Source organism: Cupressus sempervirens, chromosome 3 (assembly GCF_028749045.1).
Source record: "Cupressus sempervirens isolate cs-2001-9-10 chromosome 3, ASM2874904v1, whole genome shotgun sequence".
Classification (NCBI taxonomy): Eukaryota; Viridiplantae; Streptophyta; class Pinopsida; order Cupressales; family Cupressaceae; genus Cupressus; species Cupressus sempervirens.
In genome coordinates this window covers 512,044,903-512,059,895 of record NC_143120.1, presented here as the reverse complement: position 1 = coordinate 512,059,895, position 14,993 = coordinate 512,044,903, and positions in this window count along the sequence as shown.

Genomic DNA, 14,993 nt, shown 5'->3' with positions numbered 1-14,993 from the left:
TTATAATATATGATATTATTCAAGTCTAGAACCGAACCCCTTTTAATTGATAAACTATATAGATAAATGTTTATAATCTATTTATTTTACTTAATTATTTATATCATTCATAATAATATAAATTAATATTAATCATAATAATAATAATAATAAATATAAAGATATTTAGTAATATATGTACATTAATAAGCCTAACCAATGGCATTTTAAATATTTTAATATAAATCTAATAAACATAATACAATACATAATTAATTAAGCACCGATGAGTACTATATCAACCCATCACATCTTGGAGACACGCCCATTCAAATCAAAATATAGCAGTATATATGATGGAGTTCTATTTTGGTAAGAGAAGACATGGAATATACCATTCACAATAAAGTCATGAAGCATAGTGACCAAAAACTAATGATAAGCGATCAATACAAGGTTGACGGTGACTGCAAATCCAAAGACATTGTGAGAGTAATCGTAGTTGGAGTAGGCATTATGAGAATATCGCACAAGCATAACAACAATGTATAAAGGTCGAATGGTTGTCAAATATATCACACAGTCAACCGTAATGAAGAATTGTGGTAATATTAATTGAGAATCTAAATCTCATAGTAATGAAGATCAATAGTTGGCTATAATGGACCATGCACAGATCAGTGAATGATATAGTAGGTGAAATCTAATTCAGTACTGACTGGATCAATAGGTTTCGAGTCTCAAATATAAGCATGATACGGTAACAGATAGAAATTATCAAAAGGATCTGGAGGAAAATATGGCAAAAATAATCATAGAAGAGGAAAGATGTAGACAAATGATGGACCCCCAATTTGGGTTCATTACAGTTGCAAGTGATAAAGTTATATACTTTTGATTTAGAGAGCGCAAATAATGGAAATGAAGTATTACAAAAGGTGCAAGCTCAACTACCCCCGCCCCCAATGTGGGTGGCACTATTAAATAGAGAGTAGTTACATACATACATACATGCATGCATACATACACACATACATACATGCATGGTTAAGTGTTACCTAACTATGTTCAATGTGTTTGGACACTGGAAGCATACTCTGCCTACTAGGCTACCTATGTACCTATATTCATGGGATCAAGACCCTTGAACTACTCACTCTAACAAATATTAGTTCTGGTTTCTAATTGTTTTGATGTAGTTGTATTCCTATAACCACTGGTGAGCTTTACTCACCTAATACAACTCTTCACCATAATGCACCCACTCAAGTGAATTAAGTAGTTTAATATAATTACAATACTATAATAAACTAGTGTAACCTTTGTGTTCTAGTTTACAGTTAATGTAAGGTTAACCTATATATGTCCTAACTTACTCCTTATATAGTTATGTTTAAAGCTTGTGACAATAATCAATGGGTCTAAATAGACTAGTCAAGTTACTGCTAAAATGTAGAGTTTAGCCTTCTATTTTCAAAGTATAGGTACACTAGGTACATATAATGTCTTAAAATATAATCCTCGTGAGTTAACATATAATGTCTTAAAATAGTTAAGTTCTACCTAACTATGTCTAATGCGTCTGCACACTGGAGGCATACTCCGCCTACCAGGCTACCTACATACTTGTATCCACAGGATCAAGACCCTTGAACTACTCACTCTAATGAATATGGAGTTTTGGTTTCTAATTGTTTTGATGTAGTTGTATTTCTATAACCACTAGTGAGCTTTACTCACCTAATACAACTCTTTGCCATCATACACCCACTTGGGCGAATCAAGGGGTTTTCTATAATTACAATGCTATAATACCCTGGTGCAACATTTGTGTTGTAGTTTATAGTTAATGTAAGGTTAACCTATATACATCCTAACTCACTCCTTATTTTTAAAAGCTTGTGACAATACCTATGGCCATGCTACCAGTTGAGTGAGTTTTATTGTTTTTCTATTGTGCCAAGATCTCTCTGTTTACATACATACATACATACATATGTATACACATATATATACATATACATATGTATATACATACATACATACATACATATCAGAGATCACAAGGGCATGACAACAAGATGCAGAGATCATAAGGGCACGACAATGAAATGTAGTGATTACAAGGGCATGACAATGAAATTCTAGATCTCTACTAATCTCCACAATCCAAAAGATCTCTCTCTATATACATATACACACATACATATATATATTCATACATATAAACATACATACATACATATATACATACATACATATATATACACATACATACATACATTTGCATATGCAATTTTATCACCTTGGAAAACTAAATTTGATCCTACTATTTGGGAACAACTAATTGTTCATTTTATTGTACCCAATCTAATGATAATTCTATAGGAATTTGTAATCAACTCACCTAATCAGAAACTAGACCAATTTAACAAGGTTATGGCTTGTATCTTTCTAAAAATATCTACTATGATATGTTTTTCTAAAATTTCTTGCCCATTTTTCCTAGTCTACATTATTTTTTTGCAAGATCTTGAGTTAATTGTTTTATTATTTTGATTTTGGAATATGAGCTTTGTTTTATCATTGGCTTTGTTCAAGTCCTAATTTTAATGAAGTAACAAAGTGGTTTTTAGAGTGAAAAAGACTATATAATGAAGAGGAAACTTGAAAACTTGAATGTTGAAATGATGAAATGAAAGCTATCGAGGATCAAACACCTATGGTAGAGTTACAACACAATGTTAAAAAAAATAAAACACATCATTAATCATTCCCCATTTGTTTTGACTATGGAGAGATGCATGTGAAAAAGGGTGGAGAGCTCTGAAAGTTGGTGGATACTTCATTTACATGCCCTTGTGATCGCTACATTTGCCCTTATGATCTCTACATTTCATTTTCATGACCTTGGTGGAGATTAGTGGAGAACTAAGATTTCATTGTCGTGCCCTTGTGATCTCTACATTTTATTGTCATGCCCTTGTTATATTTGTGCCCTTGCTCTGCAATTTCATTGTCATGCCATGCCCTTTGCAGCACTACAACATTTGGGGTCAAATTATGATGGTGGTGTATTTTATGGTGTTCGAGCCCAAATGTAGTAGTGTTTGCTCTGTGATTTTCTTCAAGGGGAGAAGAGGTATGTATGTAAATGTTCTTTTCTTTTCCTTCTAAATACCTATCTCTTTATGTTCCCCCAGCAGGTGATTAGAGAAGTTTCTCTCTTTATGTATATGTATGTGTATACATACATACATACATACATGACACACACACATATATATACATACATACATATACAGAGATCACAAGGGCATGACAATGAGATGTAGAGATACATATATACATACATACATGCATATATACATATATGCATACATACATACATACACATATATACATACATACATACATCTGCATATGCAATTTTATCACCTTGGAAAACTATATTTGATCTTTACTCAATCACTAAGATATAATATAATTTGTAAGTACAAATTTCAGCATACTTAGTTTGGTATGAATAGTTTCAATTGAATTCTTCTGAGGAGAGTGGGTCTACTCATGATGATAATGGCTCCATTTATTGGGTCTTTAGAGGAGAGAGACTTACAAAAGATTAGATGTTGTTTATGGATATGGGATGATTTGTTTGTGATGCCAATATATCCTCTTCCATATTGAATTTCTATATCATCAATTTTCTAGATACAAATCATTGGACTTGGTCTTCTGAAATGGTGGGACTAAGATATAAACCTCAAACAAGGGTTTCATGCTATGGTGGGGTGGGAGGAAGATGTTTGTGTGAATGGCTAATCAGGCAAGCTACAAAAAATTAGGTGTTAGTTGCAAGTAGTTTCATTAATTTGATAAGGGGATCAACTTTGAAAGTGGGATGATCAAAATTGGCATGTCCATCCTTATGATAGATGTCTCTATCTCAGAATAGAAAATTACCTCAAATGACAAGAGACAGATTATTAAATATATGGAAAATCAGAAGAACATTCACCTATTATATTTTTGAAGGACAAAAGTATAATTTGGTGGACAAAGCCATGAGCTATGTGGCTCCACATTGAGGCTATTCCACTATCCAGTAGTGGAAACTCTTCATGTTAAATACAAAGATCTTGAAATTAAAATAGATAACTATTAGAGATCTATGTTTGTGTTTTAGCGATAACAAATATATAGTCTAATTTTAAGAAAATTAATAGTCCTAAATGTACATGATTAAATGAAATAAACATGAGTATTAGTTGTAGCTGTATAATTCTAGTATCACTAATTATGTTAAAACAAATGTTCAATAAAACAAGTATGAAGTAACATAAATGGATCACCTACTTGATCCTATTATGACTTAATGTGAATGCATCTGATCATTACTTGGACAATATTATGCACAAGATCTTTACTCAATCACCAAGAGATAATATAATCTATAAGTATAGATTTATGCATGCTTATTTTGGTATGAATAAATTTGATTGAATGCAAGGATAATTGCTTGTATGAATTCAAGACATGAATGATTAATTTAATTTAGTGCAAGTACTATGCAATTATGTATGTATGCATGTAAAGTAGATCACATATTAAACTAATTTACATATGTACATGCATGCATGCAATCATCATAATGAGTTATCCTTGAATTTGACGAAAGCTATTATATATGAACAAGAGATACATGTTTAGAAGGAAAAGAAAAGAACACGTACATAGGTACCTCTTCTCCCTTTGAAGAAAATTGTAGAGCAAGGGCACGAATATCACAAGGGAATGACAACAAAATCATAGATCTTCACTGATCTTCACCAATGTTTAGAGCTCTCCACCCTCGTTTCGAGCTTTCCACCCTCTTTCACAAACAACTCTCCACAATCAATCAAAACGAATAGGAAATGATTAATGTCATGTTTTTATTTTATTTTTTATCTATAATCCACAATCCACTATATCTCTCTGTATATATACATAACTACATACATATTGAATAGGAAGAAAATAAGATTTCCTCTCTTAATCCTGATTTTCAAAGTGATGATCCAAATTGATTAAGCACTAGAAAGTAATCGATCCAAAAATGGATCATGTGATGCAAAATAGGGAGAAAGGGGGTTATATAATCTTTTTATTATGGGGGGAGTATATGCTTAAATCCTAAAATAGATAAAAGACAAATATTAACCTTGAATTTTGAAAGTGTTGTTTTTAGATGTCTATATACAATTTTTGGAAAATCTGCAACCTGTTCTGCACTAGAAATGTTGAGATAGAGAAAACCCAAAAATCTTTTGTTTTTGTGAAGGGAGGTCGACCTTGACCTTGATAGTGGGGCACAATCCTACCCTAGGGCATGATTGTACCCCAAAAATTCAACCTTGACCTGCACTACTCTACAATTTTTTTGTTCATGGATCTCGCAAGTTTGACGAAATGGGTATTTGAATCTACTCTTTAATTCATTGTTCCACACCAATATATGCAAGAAAAATGGTTTTGTTTGTTTGATGGGGGGTTTACCGTAGTCAAACCACAGTTTGGAATCAACCTTGAAATTGAATTGAAATTAGAATATAAATAAACATAGTAAATGAAATAATTCACCTTGCTTAAATTGAAATCCTTATGGACAATTCGAATCCTTGAATCCACAAGTATAGATGCTCCAAATGTATGTAGAAATTTATGTAGGATGTCTCAAATAAATGGCTTTAGATCTTCAACACCAATATTGAATGTATCTTTGCATAGGAAAAGACTTGAATGAATGTGGATGGAGAAATCTTCAACAAGGGGGCTCCATAGACATTTGAATCCTTCAATTGATAACAATGGATCTCCTTGATGAACTGGATGCTTGAACAATTGAATGCTTGAATTCTTGAATGCTTGATAGATAGTAAAACTTCACTTTATGTAGGTGAATAGATTGTAGATGATAACTTTTCTCATAGATAGTGGACAATGGATGTCAAAATGAGGGAAGAAGACTTCCTTATATGGAGATCTAGGGCACTAACTCCTAGAGAAGGCCTACATAGGAGCATTAAATCTCATTTAACCTTAACCCTTAGGAATAGACCTAGATTAAATGTAATTTAAGAGTCTATCATTCTAAAACCTGAAACAACTAACCCAGAAGTGGAAAAAAGAAACTTTTTGAAGTCTAATGCCCCAAAACTCCTAGAAATTAAAAAATGAACCTTGGGTCACGGACGAGGGCAACCTTGCCCTAGGTTAGGGTTGAGGTCATCCTTGACCTAGGTCAAGGTCAAGGTCAACCTTGACCCACCAAGTTATCCTTGGCCCATAACTCAAAGTCCTCATTTTCATTGAGAAAGTTGTCAAAAATAGGTGAGAGAGAGAGAGAGAGAGAGAGAGAGAGAACAAGGGGAAAATATCTCAATCCATGTAAAGACATTCAAGGTAGTTGACATGACCCAAGACCACTTACTTGGAGGGATAAACACTCTTAACATAGAAGTGCTTCCATTTTAAGATGATACACATACATACATACATTACATACATACATCCATACACATATATATATACATATATACATACAAACACACATGAAAACAATAATGTACTTTCTAAGAGTTTACAATTGTTTAACAAAATTAATGTTTTACAAGAAAATACATCTGAAGAACTGTTAGCTCAGAAGCAAGAACATGGTGTTGAAACAATACAAAACTCTCTTAACATAGAAGTACTTCCATCTTAAGATGATACACATATATACATACATATACATACATACATACATATATACCTACATTCATGAAAATAATAATGCACTTTCTAAGAGTTTACAATTATTCAACAAAATTAATGTTTTACAAGGAAATGCATCTGAAGAACTGTTAGCTCAAAAGAAAGAACATGGTGTTGAAACAATATGAAAATTGCTTGACATGAGAGGTCTATAAGTGAGGGTGTTGACTAATATTGAAAACTTGAATGTTGAAATGAAAGCCATCAATGATCAAACACCTATGCCTGAGTTACAACACATTGTGAAGTTGATTTTAGATAAGGTATAGGTAGATATTTAGAAGTTTGATAATCAAAATTAAGGCACAAAGGTGAAGGAGAAGGAGCAGATTTAGAAAGAGAATGAGAAGGAGCTTCTTTAGAAAGAGACTATATGATAGAAACAACAACTAGACAACATAGAGGATATTATGGGAGCCACTAGATAATATCTAGGAAAGTGTTGCAATAGGTACTATGACATTGGAAACAAAAGTTAAATTGGTGTAGTTGTTGATTAACTAGGTTGATTAATTCACTATTATATGATTCAATGGTAATTTTAGCTATTATTTTGACATACATGAAAACATTATTATTATTCATTATTATATATACATATATACATGAAAACAACAATGCACTTTCTAAGAGTTTACAATTGTTCAAAAAAATTAATTTTTTACAAGAAAATGCACTTGAAGAGCTATTGGCTCAGAAGCAAGAGCATGGTGTTGAAATAGTACATAAAGTGATTGACATGAGAGGTCTACAAGTGAGGGTGTTGACCAATCTTGAAAACTTGAATGCTGAAATGAAAGCTATCAATGATCAAACACCTACGCTAGAGTTATTAACACAATGTGAAGTTGATTTTAGATAAGGTAGAGGTAGATATTCAAAAGTTTGATAATCAAAATTTAAGTCATGAGAACGAAGGAGAAGGAGTGGCTTTAGAAAGAGAAGGAGAAGGAGCGGCTTTAGAAAGAGATTGCACAAGAGAAATAACAACTAGACAACATAGAGGATATTATGGGAGCCACTAGATAGAATCCAAGGAAGTGTTGTCATAGGTTATATGACATTGAAATCACTTGCAAGTGTCTTTGAGAATTTAAAGTCCAAATATAAAATGCTTATAAGAGTGTTTCAAGTATTGGCGCAATCTCCTTGCAATGATCCCAAGTATCAAATGCTTATAAGAGTATTTCAAGGTTGTGAACCACTTCAATGTCCTTTGCATGGTTTAGAGGTAATTTCATTATGGTAGAGGCTTCTACAAGGAAATGAGCCTCATGATTATGGCATTTACATAGAAGCAAAACTTGCTTCTTCAACTCCTTACACTCAACTCTTCACTGAAGTTATTATTTAATTCCTTGCATATGCAATTTTATCACCTTGGAAATTTGTATTTGATCCTACTAGCTAGGAATAGCTTATTGTTCATTTCATTGTACCTAATTTGATGACATTTCTATAGAAATTCGTAATCAACCCAACTAATCAGCAACTACATCCATTTAACTGGTTATGGCTAGTTTCTTTCTAAAAATATCTGCTATGATATTTTTTTGTAAAATTTCTTGCAAACTTTGCCCATTTTTCCTAGTCTGCATTATTTTTGTGGAGGATCTTGAGGTAAGTCACTTAACATAGGTTGAGTGAGATTTAATTTTTTATTATTTAGATTTTGGAATATGAATGCAGTTGGATCAAATTTTCTGTTGTGTAGCTAAGATGTAATAAACACCTTTAAAAAGATCTCTAAATATACATGTTCAGAAGGAGATATAAAGACATATCTATTTAGAAGAAAAAGAAACCAAAATTTACATACCCTTGAAGAAAATCATAGAGCTTGGGTATGGCAACAAAATCACAGAGCAAGTGCACAACACGGAAATGAAATCACACAACAAAGACATGACATGGCAACAAAATCATAGAGGAAGGGCACAACACCAAAATTGTAGAGCAAGCATATAATAACAAAATGCAAAGATGACAAGGGCAAGACAACCAAATCACATAGAAAAATCATAGAGCAAGGGAATGAGAACAAAACACAGAGATCAGAAGGGCACAACAACCAAATTGCATAGCAAAGGAATAACAATGAAATATAGAGATCACAAAAATGAATTCACAGAGCTAGGGCATGTCAATGAAATACATAGATATATCACATGAATGAAATGCACCAAGAACAAGGGCATGTCAATGTTTAGAGCTCTCCATCCTCATTCAGAGCTATCCACCTTCTTTTGTGTGCAACTCTCCACAATCAAAAAAATGGGGAATGATTTATGTCACATTTTTTATTATTTTTTTGTTTATACTTATGTGAGCATCACAATTATGATGCTTGCATTAGTATTGTGATGATGTCAAGGATAACTACAAAAAAAAACATGAAAATCACAACAAATTAGACTATCATCACAATTTGACCCCAAATGTTGTAGTGATTTACCACATGACCCTCTGAGAAATATCATGTGATACTTCACACTTGAGAAAGTATCACTTGCTAGTACAAAACTTTATCACACTAGTCTAGTATAAGCTCTGTCACATTGCCTTTTGAAAACTATTACACACTGAAAAAGTATCACATGACTATAGGAAGAATTGTCATACGATAATTTTTGTTGATCTTATATCACCTATATTCTTGAGAAATATTGCTCAAAACCTATTCCTTGCATAATATAGTCAAAATTGTGTCATAGCTGATTTAGGGGTGTCATCACTTCATCCTACTCAAGTTTGGTATAAAATATTCATGTTTGGTGTTGTCCTAAATTGAAAAGATGGATCTAGTTTTTCGGATGTGAGCTAAAATGTCACTAATGATCACTTGTCAAAATATGGCTACCTTTCTATTTTAGCTACTTGCTATTGAGCTTCTTGCTCAAGTTCTTAGCTCGAGTTGTTAGTGTTGCAAGTTCTTGATACACTTGACAAGTCACTCACTTATTTTATCTTTGACAAGTGATCATTTTGATTGTTTACATTCTAAATCAAGAAATATTTTATCTCATCTCATTAAACAAAGACATTTCCTTACATGTTTTTTGTGACTAGGCTCCAAGTCGGTCAAGGAAGTCATCTTTCATTTACCTTTGAACAATTGAAAACTCCAACTAGGCATCCTTTTAGGCAAACTTGTGAGGAAGAGGTCATTCTTGACAAATAGGAAGAGGCTATCACTTAGCACAATCCACACTATAGCTTTGAAAACTTCATCGATACTCCCTTTGATACCCTTAGGGCCATAGAAAGCATTTCACTCACCATGCATCTAGAAGAGAGGAATTGCCACCTAGAGCAACTCTTTGCACAAAAAGAAGAACAAACACACTTAGATAGAGAAAGACTACAAGAGGCTATACACATGACCACTAGAGAAAGGTCTTACCATTAAGCTAAGACTAATGCTCATGTACATGACTCTAAGAATAGGCATGCATGTGGTTACTATAGTAATCCTTTTGAGAGAAACCTTGTTAGTGTCAATGATGGAAATAACACGCCACCTAGGTCTCCAAGAATATGCACAAAAGCATGTTCATCACCACCTAGACCCTCAAAATCACATCCATGAAAGTGAGGTAAATGATGAAATCACTAGTGAGGACCTTATGTGATTCCAACAAGATGAGGTTTCCCAAAGGCTGATGTCAAAAGCCTTCAAACAAAACGATGATCAATATTTCCAATATATGATTTCTAAGGGATGCAAACTCCCCCATGAATTTTATGTCCAAGGGATCATCCAAAAGAGATAACCCGATGAGGTTGAAATCTTGAGGAAAGAGATGAAAGAACTCAAAAACCAACTTGCTCAACTACAAGTAGCCAAAGAGAAACCTAAGACTTCCTTTGTTGAATCTATGTGTGCTCTTCCATTTGATAGAAGTCTTTACACAGTCCCATTTCCTAGGGATATAAACGTTCCAAAATATGATAAATATGATGGAAATGGTGATCCCCATGATCATGTATGACACTTCTATGCTCTTAGCATGAATTTTATGCACAAAGACACTATCTCATAAAGTTCTTTCCTAGAAGCTTGAGGGTACAAGCTATGGAATGGTTCACTAAGTTGTCACCCACCCTCAAGTCGTTTAACGAAATTGCACAACACTTTATTCAACAATTTTCCTGCAATATAAAATATCCCATCACTATGTTGGACTTGTGAATTATCAAACAAAAAGAGGGTGAACTCTTTGCTACATACCTACAATGTTGGAGATCATTGTGCTCTAGGTACCCTCGACAGATTCTTGAAATTGAGAAAATTGACATATTTGTCAAAATGCTTGTACATGAGATATATTATGATCATAGAAAATATTTTTTACCTCCTTCAATGACATGATTGAGAGTGCTTACGATATTGAGGATGTTTCCATTAACAAGGGTGACATCGTGCTAAACAAACACAAGAATGGCAATGGAAATGAAAAAGAGAAAGGAAAACCTTGGAAAAAGAATAAATACATAGTTAATGATGGAGTTGTAGATGCTCCTAAGATGAAAGAGCCAACCTTTCATTTGTATAATGCTATTCATGCTACTAAACAGCAAGAGACTTCAAAGTCTCAATCCTTAGACAAGACTAAGAAGTCTTCCAAGCGAAGAAGTGTTTAAGACACATCAATGGTTGAGTCATATGAGGTAGTCCTAAAGACCTTGCTTGCTAACAAGCTTATCACACTATCTGATAACTTATGACCTTATGACCCACCCATCAAGCCTACTTAGTGGAGAGATGACCACTTTTTCAACTATCATAGGAGTAAGGGACACAACAATGATAATTCTTTCAAGCTTAGGGATGTTATCCAAGACCTTATTGATGGAGGCAAGGTTGTTACAAATGGATTAGTCAAGAATTTTGATCACAATGCCTTTAAGAAACCATTATCCAATTACAAAAAAAGGAGAGTCATCTCATGCTAACAAGAAGAATCATCATGCTAAAATCAACTATACTTACACCAATACAGACAATGTCATCAACATGTTGGAACCCAATGAAAGCATATACATGATGGGTCCTAAATTTGACAAGGAACCAAACTATGATACCGATGAAAAAAAGCCTAAAGTAGTCTTGAGAACATACATCTCTTAGCAAAACTATAACAACACTAGGCCTAAGGTGACTCTTAAGGTGGTGAAATCTTCTTGTTTTCATGGTGAGACATTAAATGCTATCACTAGGGGGAATCTAAGGTTTTCCTCAAAGTAGAAAATGATCCTAAAAATGCCTCTTCATCCAAATAGGTGGCGACTCCAACCATATCTAGTTACAATCTTGTCAGTCAGTTACAATGAACCCCTACACAAATTTCTATCTTTGAGTTGCTAGAGTTGTCTCCTTTTCACAAGAAGATCCTTGAAAAGGATTTACAAATAACCAACATTCCCATATATATTGACACTGAGCTATTCCAATATATGGTCAATCACATATCCTCACCTCATTATCTCACTTTTTCTAAAGAAGATGACAAGTCTCTTAGTCATCCACACAATCTAGCCCTCCATATTGAAGTCCAAATCTTTCACCCTTGAGTTTGTTGAGTCCTAATAAACAATGGTACTGGGATAAACATCATTTCTTTCAATGTAATCTAACAACTTGGAATGTTTGAATTTTTTATTGATCCTAGACAAAAAAATCACTATCAAGGCATACAATGAAGTTCAATGGTCTTCTAAAGGCCTAATTGTGCTACCTATCCATGTGGATCATGTAGAGAAGGATGTAGTCTTTCAAGTCCTAGATATCCCACTTGCATACAACCTATTGGTAGGAAGACCATGGATCCACAAAATGAAAATTGTGTCATCGACAATACCGTTAATGGATAAAATTCCCATTCAATGGTGTCGAGATTATCATTCTAGGGGACAACTCGATGTCCATTAATAGGCTTAGTATTGTAGAAATGCTAGTACCACATAATCTCCCCTCTTGTGAGATCAAGCTATCCCTTACATAATATGAGTAGAAACTAAAAATTATTAGCCTTGGTATGGGAGAATACATTTTAGATTCTATTATTGCATTGCTAGTTTCCTCACGCTCTTATGGGAGACCTTTTGAGAAAATGAAGCTCCTAACTTCTACCATGACTATCTTTGGTAAATTTGTCCAATCGTCCACCCCTTTAGAAGTAGATAAGGAAGACGAAGCTGTAAGAGATTGAATTTACAGAGAAAAAGAGGATGTTGAGGAAGTCACTATTACCACTCCTATTTCTCCTAAATGGTATGGGAAAGGCTATAAGTTTTTAAAGTGGGCTATCATGGTCAAGGATCTCTGAATGGTGATAAAAAGGCTCTTGTAGAATCGCTAAATTATACTAAGGGACAAAAAAGAAATGATACTATTGGTCTAGGATTTGGGGTAGATAATGAATTTCCAAGGTTTTATAGAAAGGCCATTGTGACTAGTGAATTAGAAGATGATAATCAACCCTTTGTTACCTCCACTACACACGAAGAAGATGTCATGCCCTCTACTTTCCTTCTTTGGGGAGAAAAACTAATGATTACCAATAATGAAGTTGAAGCATCTACATTTAGACTACATGAATATGATAGTAAAGATCCTAACATAGGTAGAATAAGAGAAAATATTGCTCATCTACTAGCCCACAATCAAAGTACCATTCTGGTGAATATGAATGAGAGTCTCTTTTAGATGCCTTTTGTGAATTATGAGCGGATGTCATACATGCCTATGTTGCCCAACTCAATGTAGTTGATGAGTCTAGTGTATGGTTTGACAAGTTTGGCTCATAATTTTCTTTAGCTAATCATGATGGTCTCTCTAAGCCTCCTCTTGATTTAGATTCTTTTGGAGCTTTTTCTATAGGCTCAATTTGTCTCATCATTATAGATGATTCCTTTTGTGTCAACAACCTTGAAGTTTCCACCTCCTTATCACTCATACACCCTGATCTCATTGATTGGTCTATTTAACATCAAAGATGAGAGCTACCATCCTTGCAAAATGATTATGAGATCTCATGTTATCTACATGCTATTGAACCAATGGTGTCTTCCACCAGCAGACCAATGACCAATATTATAGAGAAAGATATCAAGTACCTCAATCAAAATATAAAGATAAAAATGAAAAACAAGCATTCAAATGGCGAAAACAACTTTTTGGTGGTATTTGAACTTAAAAATAGTAAAAATAAAGACATATCCAAGGGTGAAAACCTCTTCAAGGCACTTGAGGATGGGGTTCTTGGTAGTCTCCCAAGCTATTTTCAAGACGGGTCATCAATTTTGATAGAACCAATGCAACCAATCAATCTATGTACTAAGGAGTCTCCTAAGATAATCCATGCAACACAATCCCTATCAATAAAAGAGAAGGAACAATTTATAGAGTTATTTAAGGAAAATAAAATCAAATTTACGAGATTTATGTTGATATATTTGGTCTAGATGCAAAACTCATAATGCATCATTTTCATAGCTCCTAGCATCAAACTAGTCAAACAAAAGTTGAGAAAAATGCAACCTAATGTGGCATTATTAGTTAAAGATGAGCTTGACAAATTATTAAGTGCCAACTTCATTCAAGTTATTGACTATGCAGAATGGATCTCCAATATTGTGCATATTTCAAAAAGAATGCTTTAAAGGAGGTTGAAGGTTGGAGTTGTTGCTGATGCTATTGCTGGAAAACTTAAGCAAAAGGATGAGATGAATTGAGTAGAGGTGAAGAGTGATTGTTTGAAGGGTTTCAAAGAAAATCAAAGACTAAGATGAAAATGAAGGCTATATAGTGAATCAACATGTGAGTTGAACTAAGATCTATATATGAAAAGTGAGTTGCACTTAACAAATCAAAAATTTCTTTTAATTACTAACCATTGTATTAGTACTTGAAATCCTTTAATTAAGGTTGTCCTAACAGGCATATGTAAATCTTTTAATCAAGGTGACATTCTAATGAAATATTCTAAAGTCCTTTAAGGACACTTTTAACAGGGTGAATGATTTCTTTAATAAGGTCATACTTAATAGTGTGTTTTATAAACCTTTAACAGGGTTGGCTCCTAGAAGAGCTAACTTTAGAAGAGTGAAAAGATTGGTGACATGTTACTGGTGGTTTTTCCCAAATTGGGTTTCCATGTTAAATCCTAGTGTCAAACTTGTGTGGATGTTATTTATGGTGATTTTTTATTAAT